At 43.8% G+C, this 24,635-nt stretch overlaps 1 protein-coding gene and 1 non-coding gene across 8 annotated transcripts in view; one reads left to right on the top strand and one right to left on the bottom strand.

Annotated features, from left to right (window-relative positions):
* Positions 1–15,532, bottom strand: part of FRMD6 (FERM domain containing 6) — a 78,819-nt gene extending 63,287 nt beyond the window's left edge. For 6 of the 7 annotated variants that reach the window (XM_036306744.1, XM_036306755.1, XM_036306787.1 and 3 more), the window contains exon 1: positions 15,406–15,532. The gene's annotated coding sequence lies outside the window, so the exon portion shown is untranslated. The remainder of the gene's footprint in view (positions 1–15,405) is intronic. The other variant, XM_036306749.1, reaches the window with a different exon arrangement.
* Positions 15,533–17,949: 2,417 nt separating this feature from the next.
* On the top strand, positions 17,950–18,077 carry LOC118661934. Its single transcript, XR_004969536.1, has one exon. It is a non-coding gene; the product is annotated as a small nucleolar RNA SNORA30/SNORA37 family (small nucleolar RNA).
* Positions 18,078–24,635: the final 6,558 nt, after the last annotated feature.

Here is a 24,635-nt window from a genome sequence, read left to right as displayed (position 1 = left end):
ACAAAATTCCACTCTATTTTTTGGTTCGCTCACATATACCACCAACTTTACTGCTAAGGTTTTCTTATGACACCATATTTACATCACTCCAAGATCAGACTGATAAACCATTAGTCTTTTTCAGTCATGGGCTTAGAACTATAAAATAAAGGTACTATCCACTAGTTACTCTTCAAGAAATAAGTTTATTTTTTATAACCTATTTTTGAGAGCCATAAGAAAAGTCCTTATTCCAAACACCCTTTTGAAAATTATAGTTTCATAAAATAAAAGTTGATTTGCAAGTTAGCTATATCTGAAATTTCTAGCCCAATTGCCCTCTTGTTTACATATTTAAACAGAGTGCAACTCAGGTGCCAAGCAAAAGGCAGTAAACTCTAGAGCTATAAATTATAATTCTTTCTTAATCACTAACGCAATGAGTACAGTCAATGGTAAATTATTTGGAAAAGTTTTAAAACACTTATTTTTGTTATAGAAATTATCTGTTAATCTATTTGTTTCTAAAGTAAAATTTTTACATTCTGAATATTTTCCAAACTGCTATGGAATTATGAGAAAGTCAAGGAGTTTGGAATTTAGTCATGTTATACTCCTACAGCCCCCACCCTCAGACCAGAGTGCTCTTTCATAAGGGCTCAGAACACCCCCTACTTTTCAGTAACAATTGTTGAAAATGAACAATGATATACCCTGTTATTAATATCTGCCTTTCCAGCTAAAAGGTAAAAAGCTTCAGGAAAGCAGTTACTACCATGCCTGTCAAGTTCATACTTTCTCCAGGTATTCTGTAGAAAACTATCTGTCAAATGAATGAGGGAAAAATAAGACATTTAAGACAGTATGAGCCATTAGAAAGAAGCATATCTAAAATAATAAAGTGGTATATACAGTAATGACTCATTTATTTGGAAATTTCATCCACTAACTGAATCAGAGAATTTGCAATAAATGAGGTTTTTAGTAAATTAATACTTAGAGTACATAAATGTTACTGCGAAGCTACAAAGGAATGGATGCAGTTCATTAAGAAAGCCCTATTGAGGAAGTACTAGATTTTACACAAGATTTTTATTTTTCAACTAGAGGCCCAGCGCACAAAATTCGTGCACAGGAGGGAGGGGGTACCCTCAGCCTGGCCTGCACCCTCTTGCAATCCGGGATCCCTACCACAATTTGGGACCACTGGCTCCTAACCGCTCGCCTGCCTGCCTGCCTGCCTCATTGCCCCTAACCACTCTGCCTGCCTGCCTGATCACCCCTAACCGCCTCTGCCTTGGCCCCTGCAGCCGTGGCTTCATCTGGAAGGACGTCCAGAAGGTCATTCAGCTGTCCGGTCTAATTAGCATATTATGCTTTTATTATTATAGACTCTTCCATAGCATCATTATAAAAACAGATTACCATCCACTAGAAGCTAAATCTAAACCATAGTCAATCTGGTAAATCTAAAATAAACCTGCTAGGCACTAGTAAATTATAAGATACAATCATTGCCCTCATGAAACTTATAATACAATTGGGGAGCTAGAAAAGATATATAAAAAGATGTGTGTACAGGAGCATGTGCTACGTTCCAATGAAGTGACACAGGCAACATGCAGCTCAGGTCAGTGGACAGACAGGAAGCGTGACCCAGACTAAGTGTGTATGTGCCTGTGGGGACAATGGGGAGAATAACTGGGCTAGACTTAGAGAGCCTTGTGATGACACTGGAAAATAAGTCAAGTACAACATAGGGATAGCAAGCTCATCTGCCTACAGGAGCAGGGAACAAAGGAGTGAAGCCTGCAGGATGCCAAGTGCCAACAGCCGCTTGGTCTCAATGTTGGGGGCAAGAGGATCTCTGCTGGGGACTGTGGGTGACTACAGAACTCTAACTCTAACTCTCTCTCTCTCTCTCTCTCCCTCCCCCCCCCCCCCCCCATATAAAAGGGGAAGCTGAGCCTGCCAGCTTGGCTTAGTATTTGAGCTTTGATCTATGAACCAGGAGATTTCAGTTCGATTCCCAATTAGGGCATATGCCCTGGTTACAGACTCGATTCCCAGTGTGGGGCATGCAGACGGCAGCCTATCAATGATTCTCTCTCATCATTGATCCCTTCCTCTCTGAAATCAATAAAAATATTTTAAAAAATAAATAAATAAAAGGGGAAGTTGGTACGTGGCTCCAAAACATCATCGTCACACCTTCCGGTTTTTCCAAAGAAGGTGTAAAACTAAAAACTTTCAATGTAGCCCTTGCTGGTTTGGCTCAGTGGATAGAGCATCGGCCTCCTGACCAAAGGGTCTCGGGTTCAATTCCGGTCAAGGGCATGTGCCGGGAGCCGGTCCATCCTTGCTGTTTCAAAGGACATGGCATATATGGCATACTGTTCTTAATATGTTTGCTCACCTTCTTGGCACTATGTGTTTTAACCAAGGTCTCCTCTCTGAGAAAGGTTGTTTCCCCAGGTAGGGATTTTCCCCTGAAGTTAGGGAGGGAATAAAACCCCTCAACTAAATGCCAGGCGGGTAATTAATCACTTTAACTATGAATAATCATGCTTAAGCTACATAATCTTTACTCCCTGGAATGGAGATAAGAAACGCCCTAACCTTTGTAATAGAGATTGATAGGATTGAATCAACTGGTATAAATACAGATGTAACAAGACAGCAAGACAGAACTTAGAACACAGAACTTAGGACACAGAACTTAGAACACAGAACTTAGGACACAGAACTTAGGACACAGAACTTAGAATACAGAGCTTAGAACACAGAACTAAGGAGACAGAACCTAGGCACAGAACCTACACAGAACGTTCTCTAGAGACAGAAGAACTTCGCTGGAGAGAACATGGGAAAAGATCCTGGACAGAAACTGGCCTCAGAACCTAGAGACAGAACCTAGCGAGAGAACATGGCAAAAGATCCTGGACTGAACCTGACTACAGAAATTGGCAAGAGAACCTGACTAGAACCTGGTGACTGAACCTGGCTGGAGAACCTAGCGAGGGAACATGGCTACAGACCCTGGCTGGAGAACCTAGCAAGAGAACATGGACGCAGAACCTGGCTGGAGATTCTAACCAGAACTTCGCTAGAGATCCTGGCTAGGCTGCTGATCAACTGAACGCTGTCTCCGTGTCATTCCTTCTTCGCCGACTCCGTCTATGCCTTTGGGGACCCCCTGGACCTGTTGGGGTTGGACCCCCGCAGGCATGTACCTTGGTTGCAGGCTTTCCCAGCCCTGGGCCCCGGCCCAGGCTTGTGCAGGAGGCAACCAATAGATGTGTTTCTCTCACATCGATGTTTCTCTGTCTTTCCCTCTCTCTTCTACTCTCCCTAAAAATCAATGGAACAATATCCTCGGGTGAGAATTAACAAAATAATTTTTAATGTAAAGTTTCTCAATTTTTAATGTTGGCAAATAAATGTTTGTAATGCTGTGTTAAAAACCAAAGCATGTCTGCAGCCAATCGTCCTGGTGGGCCACACAGCCTTGCAACTCTGGCCTGGAATGTTGAATTCCACACTAAGAGATCTGGACTTCATCCTGCACTCACAGACTTAAAAGACTTCACATGCATTTCAAAACTTGCTTAGTTTTACACCTCTGCACACTCCAATGTTGACCGTGTAAAATGCTCAGCACTGCCAAATTATTTCACATTGGCCTTGTGTATTTCTGTTACAAGCCAATTACGTTCATTGAACTAGCTGTGGAGTGACTTATAAGTTTCAGCTGAAAAAGCATTCAGAATGATACCAATAAAAGAGTGTTGACAGAGCAGTACCTAAGAGAATGCCGGCATGATGTGTATAAGCCACAACACACTGGAGCTCCACTTCTCAAAAAACGTGCCATAATCCACTGCCAATGAAAGCCCTTGCTTTCTCCAGCATTTTTCCATAATTATCAACTTTCTAAAAACTATTACTATACTTTATTACCAAACAACACTCAAACAGATGTAACAAAGTTTTAATTCTACAATCACGGTAAGCTTTTAACTACCCAAAAACAATATTTAAGCATTAAAGGCCTACACGTTAGCATTTTAATCAGCTTAGGGAAAGAAAAGGTAATTAGTATCAGAGGCTTGCTGATTCGTTCCGATGATAGTATTATAGAAAGTTAGCATTATAATTCAAAGGTAATTCCCGGGAGGGAAAATTCCTGGTGCATAATTATGACATAAAATACAGAGCTATGAAAACTGCTTAATCACATGCTTTGAAATAATATTCATAATGAAAGTCATCCGCAAAGTTAAAAAGAAAGATGAAGCAAGCAATGTGTCTATGACTTCATTTGCTCTGGCTCTGGAGAACCCCAGCCAGCCCTGAGCCATCTAACCCCGAAGGCTTCCAGACTTGTGGGCACTGCCATGTGTGCGGGGGGGGGGGAGGGGGGGGGGAATCAGCTCAAACCCATCACCACTGCGGAAACAGAAGCCAACCCAAAGCACATGAAGCACTGGGGCTCTGCTGTATCCTTTTCAAATAAAGGATCAGTGGCTTGAACTAGAAAACAAAACAAACAGGAAAGTCTTAACAAAGGGACATGATTCCAATATATAGTTCTTATCCAAAGGGATAGAATTTAAAAAAAAAGAAAAGAAAAAAAAGAAGAGAACCTGCTTTAGGACTTTTTTCTATTTCGAAGAAACAGACTACAATCCCCACACTAGAGTTTTACCGATAATAACTCAGGGGAAGCTGAGCGGCTCCCCATTCCTGTCAGCGCCTGTTGAAGACCCTCATGGCCGCCAGCATCCCAAAGTCCCACCCTACATTCTATCAGACACATTAAATGTACTCACATCCAATGAATACTGATGAGAAGTTGAACTGAAAATCAGAATTATGTTTCATAAGCTCTTTTTAAAAAAAATTTTTTTAGATTTATTTCAGAGAAGGAAGGGAGAGGGAGAGAGAGATAAAAACATCAATGATGAGGGAGAATCATTGATTGGCTGCCTTCTGTACGCCCCCTACTGGGGATCAAATCCACAACTTGGGCATGTGCCCTGACCGGGAATCAAACCTTGACCTCCTGGTTCGTGGGTAGATGCTCAACCACTGAGCCCACACCTGTCGGGCTCATAAGCTTTTCATTCTCTCTTTAGTCCACTCCAATGAGGTTTTTGTCTCCAATCCTCCACTGATACAGCTCAGGTGACCTGTCATGGCTCAGGTCAATGTCACCAATGACTTCCATTGCTAAGCCCAACGAGCACCTCTCAGTCCTCATCTTACTTGACCTCTAAGCAGCCCATGGCACCATTGATTCAACTCTCTCCTCCCTGAGACACTTACTTTAACCTCAAGAATATTCTTCTAATTTCCCTCCTATCCTCTGGCTGCTCCTTCTCAGTTTCTTTACTTCCTCCTTATCAGCTCAACCCCTCAAGGCTGAAGCATCTCTGGCTCAGCCCAACTACCTCATCACAGAAAAATTAGTCATAGTTCCTTCTCCCCACGGTGTGGGTCAACAGAATTAACAATATCTTCTAAAAATGACACTGTTAGTTAGGACATGGAGACAATTATGTCCACTATGTTAGAAATGTGTGCTTAAGTCCTTAGGCTTAAGATATTCTCTTACGAGTTTCTTTTCTTCTCCAGAAACTGTAAATGCTGATAGGATCCAAAGCTTGATCCATGGACTGCTTTCCCTGTCTACACACATTCCCCAAGTTATCTCATCCAAGTGCTGTTGGTGACTTCCAAATTTCTATCTGCAACCCAGATCTATTCTTTAAACTCTTGATTCCTATATCCAACAACCTCCTCAGCTTCTCCACTTGGAAGATGAACATAACATGTTTAAAACAGCTCGTAGTTGTTTCCCAAACCAGCTCTTCCATGAGATCCCTATCTCAATTCATGGCAACTCCATAATTATGCAAAAAGCCCCGGTGTTATCCTTAGTCTGATCTCTCTTTCTCATCCTTAGTCTGATCCAACTCCTCAAACAGTTGGCCAGGTACAACCTACAAAAAAAGTCTTGGTCATTTCTCTTCCCTTCCTCCACTGCTATTGGCATCTCTCAATGGATCACTACAACAGCTGCTAACCGGTATCCCAGGGCCCACCCTTGACCACCCTGCTCCATTTTCCTGTCTCAACACTGTAGCCAGCAATTCTATTCAAATGAAAGTCAAAGCACCTTACTCTGCTGCACACAACTCCCCAGCGATTCCCCATTTCACTCATGGCTCACCACGCAGGCCCTACATGATTTGCTCTCCAAACCTGTGACCTCATCTACCACTACTCTGTGGACTTTCTAACTGGGCCTGGAACACACCAGGCTCACTTCCACCTGAGGCCTTTGGCAGCTAACACACCTTCCCCAGGTGTCTTTGTATGGCTACCTTCCTCCCTCAAGTCACCTCAGTGAGGCCAACCTGACCCCACTACAGTAAGTCCTCATTTAATGTTGTCAATAGACAAATAAGCAAAGACATATAATGAACTCAATTTACTATAAGGTAACTGATATAAACAAGTTAAGTCCCTATGGCATCTCATCAACATTATAACGAAATGGCATTAAACAAAACATCATTATTCGAGAATCTGCTGTACTTCAAATTACCAATGCTCCCGCTTCCTACCTCCCATACTCGTATAAAATTTGTTTTGTTATGTTTACTGTTTCAAAATTTGCTTAGTTTTAGGATTTAAGGTCCCCGAAGGCAGAACTTTTTTACTTTGTTCATTGGTGTATCTCTGGGGCCTAGATCACTGCCTGGCACATAGGAGGCATACAGTATATGGAATAAATGAATTTAATTAAACATTTAGTGATTCCAATTTCATAGTTTTCTTTTAATATTTGAGACCTTTACCAGATCATGAATATTTCTGTTGTTCTTAAAAAAAACTCATTTGTACTTGAAGACAAGAAAGGTCTCAGCCTGAGCTCATGACCCAACACAAAGCCAGGGGCCCAGGGCAGCTAGGAACAACCTACCTGGGCCCTCACTGCTTCTGCTCCCTAAAACCAGGGCTCTACTTAGTGCGTATCTGAAACTCTAATACCTTCCCACACACGTATTTTGTTCTCCCACCGAGACAAGAAACACATTGGTAGGACTTGCACAAAGTATTCAACGTAGACGTGGATATGTCACAGATGTAAAACCTGTTTTTTGATGGACTTAAGTGAACATTTTTAAAGCATTAAGTTTATTAAAAGTTCAAGATATTACACAACACATAACAGGGAACAGGATTATCTGGGATAGGTCCCTCCCTTTTAATGCACAGATGTGAATGACACATCTGATCATTCTGAAGGAACCCATGTCTATGTTGGCTGAGCTTGTAATTATGCTGTTTAGATGTAAATGTGTCTTTCTAATGTGCTTAAGTTTGTTTTTTCTTAAACACTTCCTTTGAAACTTTCAGACTATTAATTTCCTTTGAACGAATGGTTTAAAATCTTAAGCTCTGGGCCCCATAACAGAAAATTATAAAGGGGACTGACCCATATTATACAAACTGCCAATGGTGGGAGACGGAGCTGGGAGGCATAAACAATTGCCTTATACTGTACCAATAATAGTGGCTTTCTTTTAAAGGGCTCATGAAACCTACAGGGTACAGGAGCAAAAGACATGGGCCGCTGGTACTCTTTAATTTTAAAACTACTTTGCATAACATTAGTCATCATAAAGAGAATTTCTAAATCTGTAGATTTACTTTTTGGCATCTGGAAAGAAATAATTATCCAGTAGGCAGAAGCTGGGCAACTGAAATAGCTAGAAATTAGACGAGAATTAGGAAAAATAATTTGATCAATTAGCGATCAGTGAAATGGGCCAGCTGTTCTTGATGCAGCAATCCAGACTGTAACAGAGATATACTAGATTTTCTTGCCTACTGACTACCATCAATGAACAGAGTGGGGGCGGGGAGGGAGGTGGAGGGGAGGCAAAAGCAGGTTTACAGTCGTTTGAATGGAAAATATTACAATAATTAATAAATAATAATATAAGAATGAACTCTTGTGTTTTGCATACTCACAACTGTAACCTTACTTTTGCCCCACCCTTTATAATAAAATCTTGTCAACAGCTGCTTATTAACAAAAGCCTAGAGGAAGCCCAAGAAAACTTTAAATCCTTCTATACATCATTTCTGTCTGTATTACATAATAAGAGCTAACATTACTTTTTACTCTGTGTGAGGCCATGCTAGTTGCTTTACATGCACTACTATTTCATTTCATAATCAAAACAACACTGTGGGGTAGTTACTTTTATTGTCTCCATTTAACAGGTGAGGAAAAAAGGTTCAGAGAGGTTAAGTAACTTCCCCAAGGTTGCACACTGCAGGACAGTGGGGCCTGGACCTGGGCCCCAGAGGACTGATCTGAAAGATCTCATTCTGACTATCATATTTCACTGCCTCTCTCCCATGTTGTCTTCATAGCTCACGCCTCTTTTCTGTAGTAACTTCAGTGAGCAACTTGTCAGAACTGTGGCCCTATAGTGAACACATTTTTTTATTTTTTGAGATTGAACATGCTACGTTTTTGCTGTTATAAGCAGTAGCATTTCATTTGAGCAGAATCTATGTATTACCCATTTATAAAACGTCTGCTATTTTGCCTGTTTTTCACCGTTCTAATGAGCCTAAGTTGAAATTCTGAGCCTTTTCTTGAACCATGTAAACGTCCTTTTCCTCCCTAGGGAAACATGAAAGAAATGATCTATAGCAATAGTTATCCTTCCCAAGCACTTTGTTTTATCTATTCGATTTCTCAGTGAAGTCATAATCCTGTGTTTTATAATAAGTGCTTCCTGGGGACTGCCACAGCCTTCAGCACCAGAATGTCACTGTTGTTTTAGGTAGAGACCGGATGTTTCCAGGGATATTTGAGAATTAAAATAACTTGGGGAGAGGGACTGGAGGAGGGGGAGGAGGCATAATGGCAGGAAGAGGCAAAAAAAGAAATCATTTTGGCAACATTTTCTTAAAAATGAACTATTTTAAAAGTATTTAGAAAGCAGGCCTCTAGGGTCCACATCCTAGATCATTTATGCATCAATGAAACAGTGAGTCAGGAGGGACCTACGTGGCACTCATAAATTAAGGTCTCACTGGAGAGCCCTAGAAGAGAGGGAGAAAGGAAAAAGGTGGGGGGGAAATAAGTCCCAAGGGTTGTATATGGGGGTAGAGGTAGAGCAGGCTGGAGGAGGTAAAATTCTGCCTTGCTGGGCTACACCTCTATTTTCTCTGGGCAGGTCTAAGTTTATCTGTCCACAGGACACCTCTGTGTGAGTCAGAAAAGGGTTCCCTGTCCTCCAGGCTAGTGGACACAGTTAGGGGCTGGGTTTCAGCGCTCAGATGGTACTAGCCAAGACTAGACAGACTGTCACTCTGTATAAGTCACTCAATCTCAAGGGACCTCAATCCCTCTAAAGGTGATGGGGCTAGCTAACACCTCAGGGTCCCCTCCCTCTTCCCAGTTCTCAACTGAAATCTGGCAATATCCAGTGGTATATTGCAAACTGAGGCCCTAAAACACTAGGATTCTGTGGACTGAGTTGAGCCTTTAGTGTTTTCGTGATATTGCATTTTTCCCCCTCTCACATTTCTGATTTTTTTTCTCTTTTAATCTTAAGACTATACTCTTCCTTCAACTCCAAAGAGCTTGTTTTTTCTTGAGCCATCAAAAGTTCACACCCAACTACATCAGCCCAAACTACTCAAATGTCCATCCATAGGATGGATAAACTGGGTATCTTCATTCACAGAAATAAAAAAGAACTACTGCTACCCGCATCAATTTGGACATGACACTATGTTAAGCCAAAGAAGACACAAAACAGAGCTCATAATGGATTTCATTTAAATGCAGTCCAAGAACAGGTTAAAACCAACCCTGGCAATAAAGGGCAGAACAGTGGTTACCCTTGCATCGGGGATTCTGACTAAGGGAGAGGCTTCCGGGGCTGGAAATGTTCTGTTTCTTTATTTGGATGCTGGGTGCCTAGGTATGATCACGTTTTGCTTACACTTCTGATCTGTGCGTTTTTCTGGTTTATGTAACTAACTATTCGATAACAAGTTCATTCAAAGAAATTATGCCATGGGAACCCCGCCCCCCGCCCCCCCCAAAAAGCAATCTACTAAAACTAGATAGCTACCTACAGGGAGAAAAATGATTCCTTTTCATTTAATGTTAAGCAGACAGAGAGCCACCTGAGAAGCTAAGTAGAAACTTCATTAATGTCCTAATATATTAATCCAGAATTTGCTTGATTTTTATAATGATTTCCTCCTTCACATGAAACTGTGGCAAAAAGTTAGTCTAAAATATTGCTTTTCCCTGCCTTCATATACAAGTAAAACACTACTATTCTAAGTTCTATAATATATATACATGAAGAGAGAGAAAGAGAGGCAAAGTTATTAGAAAATATCTAAAAACTAGAGGCCTGGTGCACGAAATTTGTGCACTGGGGGGGGGGGATCCCTCAGCCTGGCCTGTGTCCTCTCGCAGTCCAGGAGCCAGCAGTGGGTCATCGTTAGTGCTGCTGCAGAGGCGGAAGAGGCTCCCGCCACCGCCGCTGTGCTCGCCAGCCATGAGCCCGGCTTCTGGCTGAGCGGCGCTCTCCATGTGGGAGTGGACTGACCAGTAGGGGGCAGCTCCTATGTTGAGCATCTGCCCCCTGGTGGTCAGTGCGCATCATAGCAACCGGTCATTCTGCAGTTTGGTCGATTTGCATATTAGCCTTTTATTATATAGGATACCCCAGGATAAGCTATTCAGAATATTGAGGTTCTTAACAGATGCTTTGGCCAGAATTATCCTAATTAACCACATTACCGAAATCACCTAGATAACGCCCACATCCCCACCTAATTTCCTGCTATACAGCTCCAACTCCACAGGTGGGGAAAGGCATTCAAGAAGATGCTGTGTTACAGACAACTACAAGGACACTCCTGCAAACCCCACCTTCTTCCTTCGGCCTGTATGTGTTCCTCTGTGAATTTGTTTCAGCACCACCTTTTTCTCTTCCTTGGGTAATACAATCAGCTGTCAGATCAGTAATTTCTTTCCCCTTCCCAGTGTTCAATAATCCCTCTTTGATCAATGTGGTACACTGCACAATCACTCCATTCGATACACATAAAAAGTGATAGTACACACACTTGCATTAGAAATAATCATATCACTAATTCATATACGGTAACTAGAAGCACAGCTTGCTTGTTTTCACTCAAAACTCCGTGATAACTTCTGCCATCAGTACTTCTGCAGAGCCCTTCTGGTCCCAGAGCATGGGGGTAGGTAGCTGTATTTCTCCCAAATGCTAGGGCACAAATTAAATGTTTGAAGAATCATTAGAGCTTAGCCAAAAAAAAAAAATGTTTCCAGTCTTTGAAGTGGGAAGTGGAGTGGGGTGAGGTGGGGTGGGGAGACACAATCATAAGCATCCAGTCCCTGAACACGACTGAACACCAAACTAGTGGTTCAACACAAATGCAGGCAAAGTTTCCATGATAAATATCACTTAGCACTATTTCATGTTGAATACAGACCTTATAGAGAACCTTAATTCTAATCCTTTCTTCTCAGCTAAAGAGATCTTAATCTTTAATTCCCTCTTTCAAATAGAAAGTTCTCCCGACTTCAGGCTTGTTTTAAATACTCATCCTTCTAAGTTTAGATTTTCCTTGCAATTCAATGCCCAGCATTCTACTTCCTCCTTCCTCTCAAATTATCCCTTTAACTTGTTTTTACTTATTTTTACAGGCCCCCAAAGCTTCTTCCTCAGGATAATGTGCTATTCAAAAAGCCTTCTCCACCACCCCTATATCAAAGTTTAACTACAGAGGCCAACAATACCATTTTTCCTGTTTGTGTCTTAGGAAAGATACCGTTTAACTAAAATTTCACCACTCATAAAACTCCTTCCCTAAATCTTTCCTACCCACCCCCTCCCACGTTTGATTGCTTTATACACAATCACAATGTAATCAAACTCCCAAAATGTGTAATTATATCATCATACAAAGACTTCCCTAAATATATATAATTTTAAGTGTGTAACACACACCCTTTATAACTTTGATGCTGGGGCTACAGGCTGAAAAATGCTGGAGTTTTCTTACAAGTTGTGTGCATTGTTTCTCGTTGGCATGGAGGAGAGGGGAATAAGAAGATCATCATACTAGGACCAATTGCTGAATCAGAAAACACAATTTTTGTTCCAGGAGGATTCTACTGAAGGTTGTAAACACACTTAAAACTTTTTTTCTTTAAAAGAGGAGAGCTGAAATTGGCATAACTGAAAGCCAAACCTATGCATTGCCCATCAGGACACACAATACTGAATACCTCGTTTCCCCACTTACGAAATAGGCTCCATCTCCCAAACCAGAGCATTTATGAGGTTTGTATTAATGAGTAATTGGAAAAAACCCATCTCTGCATAAACGCAGAGACTTTTCTGTTCTTTGGAATGCCTAAAACAATATGAAAATGACTTTAGAACAGGCCCGTGAAATTTAGTTCTGAACCCAGAAAACCACCGAAAGGATAATTTGTGCATGCCATCTGGGATCCAGGCAGCCTCGTCAACAGAAGGGGAAACTTGTTGAGGTCATCCAAATCTAAAATTCACATACATTTTTACATCTGGACTGAATTAATCTTTTCTTGGTACTGGCTTTCATGTAATAAAATAATTGTTTGCAGGTTTTATATATATATATTTTTTTTTCTGGTAAACCCCGTAGCCTTAGACATCAAAATGTGCAACATCCAAGTTGAAAACTACAAAGAATTCCTTTATCAAAAAAGTTAGTTGTGCGACAGGACTCATTTACACTAAACTCTGAACTTGACAGCTCAGTCAAAAACAATTCCGTTTGAAACTTTCATTTCAAGCATCTGCCACAAAAGAAGGCTACACAGCCTATTATGTCATTGGTTCTGAAAGCCAAAACCTTTATAAGTGAAGTTAAAAGTGGAAACAAAGTACAGAAACTAGCAAAGCTCTACCACCTCCCCTTCCCCCCAGATTCAGCTAGCCTCCTTGAATGAGTTTTTAAAGAACCTGTAGCTAAAAATTATTACCTAACAGACATTTTGCCTTCAAAAACAGTCTTATCCTGGCCTGTATTGTTTTCCTATGGAGCTAGGAGCATCTTAAATCTTCCAGTTGAAATTATGTATTTGAAGCTGGTAGGTTACCCCTGTTGACCTCCTAAAAGGAGGGGGTGCAAATAGAGAAAGATTTCCCTGTTCCTTAAAATGTTTTGAGCACTGCAAGAGCTTTGGCTAACTGGCTAACTGTGGTCCATAAGTGTCAGATCTCAGGCATTCTTACAAGCTAATTCAAGGGGGGGGGGGGCGCGGGGGCGGGGGCAGAGGGGGAAATTAGTTCATATTACAGTCAGTCTGCTTTCTGGAGAAGATACCCTGCAGATAACTTGATAGTAGATATCCCCTGGAGGACCCTCCTCATCCAATAACCCCAAAGGCCCATTTTAATATGAAATATAAGACCAGTATGTTTACAAGTACACTAAAATGTCAGTTGTCTCATACTGTGGAATATTTCCATTTTTAACATAACACAGTACTTTTGTTTCTCAAAACCACATCCAAGGAAAACGATTAAGTTCTAGAAGTTTTATACGACAGTACAAGGAAGAACAGCAAACGCATCTGTTTCCCTGCCTCTCACTTCTCGACTCCCCTCCCCCACTCTCCATCCTGCTGGCTGTTTGTAGGTCTCCGTGGTTGTTAAAATTACTCGCTACAGTGGTCTCAAAATGCTGTCGATCCTGAAAAACTTCTTATCCTTGATCATCGCTGAGCCTAAATTTAGGCACTGCTCTAAAGGAGAAAAATCCCAAAGTCAAAGAAAGTGTTTTTAATGACAGATGTACTACGGAAAATTTTCCCCACAAAGTTTTGATGCTGTGAAATATCAACTCCCTGAAATCACAGAAAGGAAATGACTTACATTCTTGGAAAATGAAGCCACTAGCAGCTTTCTCCAGCAGTATTTTCTAGTCCGTAAACTACACCCTGTGGCAAAGGGGAGTATTTCCTGCAAAAACTAAATTTAAAGAGATGCTTACAAAACCCATAAACAAACAACGTCGGGTCCCAGAGAAGAAGAGACTGAATCATACATGGAAAACTCGCCAAGAGATACTTTTCTGAACATTTCAAAACAAAACAAAACATAAAAAAACACACACACACAAAAACTGGAGAGCAAGGGCTTGAAGTCAAACGCAACCCGAGAACATTGCTGAAGTTCCCCCCCCCCCCCCCCCCCCCCGCTGTGGGCAATGCACAGCCCGAGGGAAATACTGGCAAAAGAGATCTGTGCTCAAAAGTAAAAACGAAAAGGGTGTCGAGAAGCTAATATTTCCCTGGACAAACAACTGCATGGCCTGAAAACCTGCCAGCTTTCACTCAAACTTTAAAATATGCTTATTTTGACAGCTTTCCATTTATTCGTGCCTTTAAGAAATCGCCCTCACCATTTGATTAAGCCGTCCCGGGACTCAAGGTGCTGCTCCAGTCCCTGTGGACCTCACACTGGTGCCCCCCGCTGTCCATACCTGACAGTCCCTGGCCATCCCGGAGGAGAGGCTGGGGGTCCCCTCCGCCTGGGCCCGGGCCTGCGCGCCGCCAGCTCCTCCGGGAACCCAAAATCTGCAGGCTGCGCCCCGCGCTCGCATCCCACCGAGGCCCCCTTCTGGCGCCGCCGAGCTCCAACTCAATCTCCGGCTCCCCCGACCAGGCACTTTCAGGGACGATGGGACAGATGCTGCGCGCGGGTCCCTTCCCGCAGCCCCGCAGCCCCGCAGCCCCGCAGCCCGGCCCCAAGGCGCGCACAACAGGCGGCTGGCACCGCACCCAGGAATGCAGGGCTCGGGGGCTGGCCCCGGCGCCCGGTCACAGAGACGGGGCGCGACGGACAGGCGCCCCCAGAACAGGGCACCGGGGTGCACCGGGGAGCCGAGCGCGACGCATAGAGCCCAGGGCGCAGCCAGCAGCCCGGCCGGCCTCCCGCTCTCGCCGCCCGGGCAGCCTCGGAGCTCCTCGTCTCCCTCGCTGCCCGGCTCGGCTGCCCGGGGCCCCGACCCCCCGCTCCGGCGTGGGCGCGCTGCCTCGCAGAAGGCGACCTACCAGCCCGGTGCCCGACGCCCAGGGCCGGGGAAGCCTGGAGAAGAAGAAGAAAGACGCGGGGAAGGGGACACGGCTTTCGCAGGAGCTCGCGACTTTCGGAAACCCTCCCAAAGCCCGTCCCGCCGCCGCGCCGCCGCCGCCCGGCCGGCAGGGGGCACAGCGGGCGGCGGGGGCGCATAGGCCGGGTAGGGGGCGGGCGGGGAGGCCCCAGGGCGCCGGGCTCCGGCTCGTACCTTGGAGAAAAGTCTGGAGCAGCAGGCGTTGGACTCACCACAGCGACCGGTCCCCTCCTGCCAGCGCTGCGCTTACCCCGATCTCCCAGCCCTCGGGCCCGGGCAGCTAGGGGAGCGCGGGGTGCCGGCCCGCCCCCCGCCCACGCCTCCGCCCTGCCCCCCCGACGCCCCGCCTCCTTCACCGCCCCGAGGTGGGCGGGGGAGGCAGCGGAGCCCGGGGAGGGGAGCGAGGAGATCGCGACCGCACGTGCAGCGCCTGCCGACCCCGCCCCGGACCCAACCAAGCGTCCCGCGGAGGGGTGCGGCGAGCCCGGGGCGGGAAAAGGCGACGGGAACCGCCCTCCGGGGTCCTGGGGAGGGAGGTGAGCGGCGGAAGGTGTGCGGACCGGGGCGATCTAGGCCTTTCCTCGCGCGCGAAGGGGACCGGCGCGAGGGGACACGGTCCGCGCCCCTGCTCCTGGCCCAGCGGCCCTCTCCGCCGCCCGGGCCCCGCTCCCCGGGACGCTCCCTGCCCCGCTCAGCCGGGCTGGGCTGGCCGGGGGTGGCTGTTTGGCCTCAGCATCATCTTACTAATTCGGAACGATGGAGGGCAGGCCACGCACAGAGGAGGCGTTTCCAGCGGAGGAGGCTTCGTGACTCCGAGCTTCTCGTCTGCCCTCCTGTCCCGCACCCACCTGCCCACCCATTCATGACTCGGGACGCCGCACCCCCGAGAGTTGTCTATTCTACGTGGGGCGCTGCGGCGGAAGCCAAGCCCCCGGCCAGCTCAGCCTCTCCCGTTCTTCAGGTGGACACAGCCTATGTCTGCTGTATTTTCTGTGCCCCTGACCCCTCAGAATTATATTGGCCCGCTCCCGATGGTGTCTGGAGAGAGCGACGGGTGACGCAAAGGGCCAGGGGAAGATGTTTTTATGGCACTGAAGTCGAGGATCTTTTTGCCATCTGTTGGGTCTGGGAAAGTGGCGAGCTAAGCCTCTCCTGAGAGTCTGCGCCTACTGGGACCTGCAGCGAGGGACCTGGAGACCATGGGAGAGAGACCCAGCCTCCGACCCGGCTCCCAGGCCCGCGACCACAGAAGCTCCTGGGCTGACTGTGGAGCCTGTAACCCCTGGTCAGGGGCGGGGGGCGGGGGAGGCAGTAATGCCGCACAGGGCCCCTCACCAACGGAGGGAAGGGGTGTATGTTCAGGGTATGACAACTGGGAGAGAGACAGGGAGACAGAGGAGGCCCTGAGAAGGACGCTCCCTAAAATCAGATTTACGCTGATCGAAGCCAGCTTTAAAACTGCCCCGCTCTTTTAGTCAAAACATAAATCGTAAAACTAGTCTTTATTGGTTTAAAGCTGTGATTTTTCAACCTTTCTCATCTCATGGCACACATACATGAAATACTAAAATGCTGTCGCACACCAAAAAATAGATATTTTTTGCCACTCTAACAACAACAACAACAAATAGGTGTAACTTTGATTCATTCACACCAGACGACTATTGTTGTGTTGGCTGTTGTCACTTTGAGGAAAAAGAGGTCAATGCCCCTGACTAAATAGTCAGGCATTGCATGTTTTAAACAGTTCTTGCAGCACCCTGGTTGAACATCGCTGGTTTAAAGTACGCCCGTCTGTGCACCTTGTTTTCTTGGCAAAGAAATTCAGTTTTGTGTTCATTACGACAGAAGCTCACTTGGAATAGCCTCATTCACAGCACATTCATTTTAGGAGCCATGGCCTTAGAACTGAGTACTGGGAACTATGGTCTTTTTTCACAACTGGCAATACGTGCCGAGCTTATTTCTGTTAAAGTCCAGTGGTTTCTAAGGATATTGCACCTATGATTTGGAGTCATGACTTCATTATGGAAAGGAAAAGAACTATGTTCCAATTGCTGCTTTTTAAATTAGTTGTAGTTAATTAAAAGCCTAAATTAAACATTGGTTAACGGTAACTGATTACAGTGTAGGCATTTAAAAGTGGAGGATTGAACTTTTCCCTCTCATTTTTATCTCTTATATGAGCTCATATTTGAACACTAGTTGGAAAGGTCTTAAATTAATTTGATGTCTAATGAGATCGTCCAGCACTTCATATATAAATATAAGTAAGAAAAATGAGTAATACGTTACTACCTTGGAAAACAGTTCCTAAATCTGATTTCTTTTCAGGCTTTGCGAATAAAAATCTAGCGAATAAAAAACAACATACTGTTAGCTTGGGAAACATTGCTGCAATGTAATATAATTAGGCAACCCGAGGAGCAAAATATTTTTAAACAGCCTTTTTTAAAACATGTGTTTAAGATTGGGTTTATTATCTAGAATTAGACTGTAGCAACATTTACTAAGTGAATTCTTTTTATCATAATCATCATATTACCGAGACGACACAGAGGACCTGAGTATTCACATTGTAGTACAGCGTGAATACTACAATGAACATAGATTGTTACATAATAGTTTACTAAGTACTTTAAAACTCTTGCAATTGGTTTTATAAACCCCTAAAACATCATAAAATTCTAAAAGGAATGCTTTGGAAAACAACACATACTATCACTTTCCCAGGTCCTCCCCCAGTCAGTGGGGCCAGGATTTGGTAACTGGTGCTGGAAAAAAACCTTTATTGCATTGTTGCCCTGGGAGTGTGCAGATGGCAGCTGTCACTCAATGACACAGAGAGAGAAAAATAAAAGCAAATATGAAAGAAAACATAATTCCAGTTAAGATGGAAGTGGAGCTGAGAAAGAATGGGTTTTTTTTTGTTGTTGTTTTTTGTTGTTGTTAATCCTCACCCGAGATACTTTTCCCATTGATTTTTAGAGAGTAGAGGGGAGGGAGAGGGAGAGAGAGAGAGAAAGAGAGAGAGATGCGAGAGAGACACATGGATTGGTTCCCTCTCACAGTCTCACCCTTGACTGGGAATTGAACCCAAGACCCTTCTGTTCCTGGGGCCAACACCCTAACCACTGAGACACACCAGCCAGGGCAAGAATGGGTTGTTTTATTTTTATTTTTTTAAATATGTTTTTATTGACTTTTTTAGAGAAAGGAAGGGAGAGAGGCAAGGGAGAGATAGAAACATCCATGAGAGAGAAACATCTATTGACTGCCTCCTGTATGCCCCCTACTGGGGATTGAACCTACAACCCAGGCATGTGACCTGACCGGGGAATGGAACCAGTGACCTCTTGGTGCATGGTTTGACGCCCCACCAACTGAACCACACTGGCCAGGCAAGAATGGGTTGCTTTAGATATTTATCACAGGAAACGTTTTTCTGTGTTTAAAGAACATAATTTTGTAAGCAAAATTATTATTTTATGATTTTTTTGACGTTGAGATATAGTTTTCTTTTCATTGGTATGAGATATTTTCCTAAATATGAAACAATGCCCATCAGTGAAAAGTCATTCTAAACACATCTTAAACTATTACTTTTTCCATGGCATATAAATATCTATATAATAAAGCCTAAGCAACTGTTCAGGTGGAACAACCAGAACAACTGGTCCTATGATGCGCACTGACCACCAGGGGGCAGACACTCAACACAGGAACTGCCCTCTGGTTGGTCAGTGCGCTCCCACAGGGGGAGGGCCGCTCAGCCAGAAGCCAGGCTCACAGCTGGCAAGCACAGAGGCGGTGGCGGTGGCGGTGGCGGTGGCGGTGGCGGGAGCCTCTCCCGCCTCCACAGCAGTGCTAAGGAGCAGTGAGCAGGCAGGTAGTAAGGAGCGAGGGGTCCTGGACTGCAAGAGGGCGCAGGCCAGGCTGAGGGACCCTCCCCTCCAGTGCACTAATTTCATGCACTGGGCCTCTAGTTAGTCATAACTATAATTTTGCTTTTGGCTTTCTTAGGAAGCAGTTATTAATTCCATGAATTTGTCAAATACACCCATATACTAGGCAAAGAGTTAGATTCTGGGATTCAAAGATAAAAATATTGCTGAGTCTTATAGTCGTTTGAGGGACCAGGTGTGGAAGTAAACGGTTATAATAGACTTTAATGCTTGGTATGGTAAAAATCTGCAGTAGAAATAGTGGGAAGGCTTAGGACCTTCAGGGAGGGTACCGGACATTCCCTATCAACTAGATGGGAAGGGTAAACAAAAGTTTGCCTGGGAACCAGTTGGTTGAGGTGGTAGTTCTCCGTATATTGGGATCACCTGGGGGCTTTCAAAAACTACAGATGCCTGTGTCCCATGCATGTGATTTCATTGGTCTGGGACGTGACCGGACTTGGGAATGTTTTCAAGATCCCAGATTATTCTAAGTGGAGACACATGTGGGAACCATGGGCTACGGGATCTCAGGTAAAAGGCACAGAATAAACAAGTGCACAGAGACACTTTTAAAGTACAGTGGCCATAGCCTCATTTTGTAATTTAAGAGGCTTAATCCTTGGGGGGTGATATGTACTCGCATTTTGATATAAGGAACACAATTATATAGAAAATGAAGAGATGTGAACTGCTATAATTCACATTCCTTTACCAGTATTTTCCGAAGACCAAACAGTATGTTGAGAGAATTAAGGTTACTTCAATGTATTAGAAGAAAAAACTTTTGTTCTTTTTCATCTCTTATACATAATTGAAGGTTATTTGGGACTCAGAGTATGTTTCAATGCTAAAATATAAGTTCTAGTCAGAGAGAGAAGTCAGTAATTTGACATACTGGCTTTTAAAGAATACTTTCCCAAAATAAATACTGTTTATTTTGGCTGAAGAGCATAACAAAGAAATTAGGTTCATTTCTCTTTTTGGTAATTACTGAAATTCATTTAGAAAGCAAAACAAGCCCAGCCAGTGTGGTTCAGTGGTTGAGTGTCGACCTATGAACCAGGAGGTCACTGTTCAATCCCAGTCAGGGCACATGCATTGGCTATGGGTCATCCTGGTAGGGGGTGTGCAGGAGGCAGCTGATCAATGATTGTCTCTCATCCTTGATATTTCTAGCTCTCTTTTCTTCTCCCTTTCTCTCTGAAATCAATAAAAATATATTTAAAAAAAAGAAAAAGAAAAACAAGACGCATTTAAGTCCTATTCTAAGGTCATAAATGTCCATTTAGCTAATGAATAGTATTTTGAAAGACAAAATAATTGCTTATGGAAGCTTCAACGTGCAGTGATGAAGTCCTAGTTTTTCATGGTCTAACATTTAAAATGTACTTTTTATTATTCGTAGTTGGTATATTACTGTGTTCTATAAAATAAAAACACAAAAAGAGAGTTAAGGCTCCAGAAAAGTCAGGAGAATTTATTATCAGCCATTTAATTGGTCTCAGTATTGTGTCCCACGAATCCCTAACCAGGAATACAAATCATTAATCCCTGTGCTGTGTAGAGCCAATGCAGCACAGGGATTAATGGTATGTAGCAATCTAACTCTGGAAGATCTACTTTTACCCAAATCAGGGACACAGAGTTGCAGAAACTAAATTCAGCTCTCTCGGCCATCAAATGTTGGGGAAATATTTAAAAGTAGGATAACTTGATTACCCCGGGACAAAGTTTGGTTTGAATAGAGCATGTTAAACGTTTATTACACGCATTTGAGAGGCTACTTTCTTTCCATTGTGTTATAGTTTTAGTTTCACCATAAACATCACATTCCAGTTTTTTGAGGGCGTTGATACTCCAGACAAAAGGTTTGATAAGATGGGGTGGGCCAGGCCACGCCCTTCACTCTTGAGGAGAGACAATTCTAAATGGTGCTGCTAAGATGTTAGCTGCACACGGCAGGATAATGCCTACACTAAGGTCTTGGTGTTGAAAGGCATGGTGACGCCCAGCTGGTGTGGCTCAGTGGTTGAGGGTCAACGACCCATAAACCAGGAGGTCACAGTTCAATTCCAGGTCAGGACATATACCTGGGTTGTGGCTTGATCCCCAGTAGAGGGCATGCGAGTGATGATTCTCATCATTGATGTTTCTCTCTCTCCCTCCCCCTTCCTCTTTGAAATCAATAAAAACATATACAAAATAACTTCTATGTTAAAATCTGCTTTTTAAAAAGGCACAGGGTCAAAGGCAAGTGCCAGGTTGAGGGATACTGCTGCTAAATGTGGTGAGGAGTTTAGTGTGAAAATTGTTCAACTGTCTTATGCACAGGGTTTCCCATTATCGGAAAGAAGATTGAGGACAGGTAAAAGGGTCCTCATACAGGAAAATGTCTAGCAGGAGGGATGAGGCAAGGGGTAGACCCCCAACAGTGTAAAACTTCAGGATGTGTGTGCCCTTTGTGTGTTTATACAGTGGGCTGAGCTGGTTTTCCAGCTCCGATTCCTTGGGGAGATAGAAGAGAAAGGAAAGGAAGTAGGAATCTGGAGATAAGCTGGGTAGTCTAACTAAGGCCTCAGGCACACTCCGGTTATACTTATCTGATAGGGATGTTCTAGGAAGAGTCACTTTCTGACACAAACAATAACATGATGTCACTGAAATTCTCTAAAGCATTTTATGACATTTTATCCACTTGTACCTCAGACACACTGAAGGGGAAGATGTGAACATCCACCCTCCAGAGCACGGGCTTACAGCAGGGCCCACACGGCTTTCTTGAGAATAACAACAAAAGTTCCATTTATAAAGAGCGCTTATGAAATCTTCCATTTTGTTTTAATTTGGTTACCTTGAGTAGATTGTATGTATCCCAAACATGCACGTAAGCTTGTTTTCAGTTGCGTAAAAGAGAATGATGAAGAAAAGTGCAAATAGGATGTGCTAGTGTGGAATTTCACAGAAAGTTCCCTGAGGCTATAGGACTCTGGTGGTGGGGTCTCCAGGGGATACTCCAACCATCTCTGGTGGTTGGGATTTTGGTTATCACACAAGGTTCTGGCGTGCTGGTTGTATGAACTGACTGGATGAGAGGAAAACAATACGTATGGACACTCACACTAGGTCCCTGTTTTACTCCCACCTGATCCGGGTTAGAAACAAAATCTACATTCACTCTTGTTTGGCTTGGCTGTGGAACCAAATGCCAGAGCATCTTAAGAAATTCTTCCGTAGGCAAGGCCGTGGTCACATTTTCCTTTTCCAGGGGTAGCTTAATGATCCGTTCTATTAGCCTAAACAGAATTCTTATGCTCTAGTTCTTTGAAGAAAGCACATTGGTAATTAGACCATGGAGTTTGATTTAGAAATTAAGGATTGTGAGATTGTTCTCAAAGGCCCTCCGCCCCAGATGTTCAGTTTGAGAGGCCTGGAGCAGAAGGTGCTATGTGGGAGCTCCCTGGCTTTGAAGATAAACTAGGGGTGGGTGGGAGGTAAGACCTTCTTAAACATGCTTTCTTTTTAAAATGTTATGTATTTGTGATTCATATATGATTGAGCTAAACATTCCGTGTGATCTCTTGAGCAGAAATACAGAATCAGCAAATCAGTGATTTCCTGTGCAGCCAATAGTTCTATATTGATTGGATAATAATTTTTATCACTTACATGCTAATTTCTTAAAGGATAATGGGGAGATATCTCTAATATATGATAATTTTATGTACATATAGACTTAATCTGATCTATAAATCAACATAAAATAGTTTGCTCTCACATTAATTACCTTTTCATAGCACTTTTCACTATCTGAAATTGTTTATGACTATGTCCACTTGTTTGTCAACTGTCTCTCCCTTTATTGTTTTTATATTTTGAATTTTTATCAGGGTTTATTTGAGCCAAACTGACAGCAAATGCCAGGAAGCAAGATCTCAAGTGTTCCCTGTCTCTCCCTTTAGAGTTTATGCTTCATGTGAGCACAGACCCAATCTCTTTAACTGCTGTGTTCCCCAGCATCTAGAACAGCATCTGGCACATATTTGTTAAATGAATAAATCCCAAAAATTATGTGTAGGGAGGGTGTGTGTGTGTGTGTGCGTGCGTGCACATGAGCATACTGAGGGTGGGGTGGGGAAAAGAGAGAGTCATTGAGGTAACAATGGGAAAAGATTGACATATTTTGAGGTGCGTGTTGGACAGACATCCAGGTGATAATGAGAAAGGAACTATCCCTTAAGAAGACTTTTGGATAATTTGAACGGGGCACCATACATCAGCCAGTTCATACAATGTTTAGATTTAAAGTATAAATATCTGCTGTAATGATCACTATTCTGTATCTACTGATGTTCCTTAGAGTATATTTTATTTCTCTTTGCAGCCTTTCCCTACCTTTAGCTACTCACCCTACAGCCTTTTGAGATACTAAGAAGATGGTTGGAGGGATTTCACAAGTACAATGAATGGATTTGGAATTCCTTGCCAACAAAGCGTTTTGATGAGCTATCCTTGGGAACAGAGTGGTTTGAGTTGATCAAGAGGAAAATAACCGGCCTTTCTTCCATTGGCTCAGTCCCCCTCCCCGCCCTCCCCATGCGAAGTTTAGCTGAGCCTGGTGTCGCCCAAAGCTGCTCCACCTCTGAACACGTGGACTGGTAACTGCTCTGTCCACCACATCCGCCCTTCTACCTTTCCCACCAGAGCTGTTTTTTGACCTTGAGACTCTCAGTCACCGAACCCCTCCCAGTTCTTTCAGTTTATGAGCTGATTTTGGCTTCACTTATTTCCTTTTGCATTTAGTACCTGGGCTCATCATTTTGAATATACCCTCCCTCCTAGTCTCATGCCCTTCTAATATCGTTACTTAATGTTCCCAAAATTCAGGTCAATGCAGTGGGCATTTTAGTGTATTTTGCTTTAGAGTCACTAAGGATGACTCAAGAAAAGAAAATAAAGCAGTTGATTAGTCACATTCCCAGGACAACCGTTGTGGTGGCGGAGTAGTCACAGATGACCAGTTAACCTTTGATTCATTCCTGTTTGGCTCCCTTTCCCTTTCACTACAGTGACGGCTCTCTTCAAGACCCTCGTCCAGCTCTGAAACCCTGCCATGCTCAAGGCCCAACCTAGCTTCACTCAGTGGTGGTCACTGGCCCAAAAGGTTTATCAGCATTACCTCTTTGAATCCTCACAACTGCCCTTTGAGGGAGGTACTGCCATTACTTCTGGTTTACAGGTGCCCAAGATCTTAAAGAACCTAAGTGGTGGTGTGTGGGTCTGAATTCAGGAGATCTGACTTCAACCTCATGCTCTTTCTCCCTACACTGTCTTGCTTCTGGTCAGAGTTGATCAGGCATTTTCTCACTAGGGCCTCGTTCTTCTCCATCTCCAAACTTCTATGCATTTCCCTCTTAGACCATTCTCTCCTGATTCTTCTAGGTCAATCTCCCCCTACCA

The sequence above is a fragment of the Myotis myotis genome, unplaced genomic scaffold (assembly GCF_014108235.1).
Source record: "Myotis myotis isolate mMyoMyo1 unplaced genomic scaffold, mMyoMyo1.p scaffold_m19_p_1, whole genome shotgun sequence".
In the NCBI taxonomy this organism is placed as follows: Eukaryota; Metazoa; Chordata; class Mammalia; order Chiroptera; family Vespertilionidae; genus Myotis; species Myotis myotis.
The sequence above is the reverse complement of the archived record's forward strand: the minus strand, read 5'-3'. Positions and strand labels throughout refer to the sequence as shown.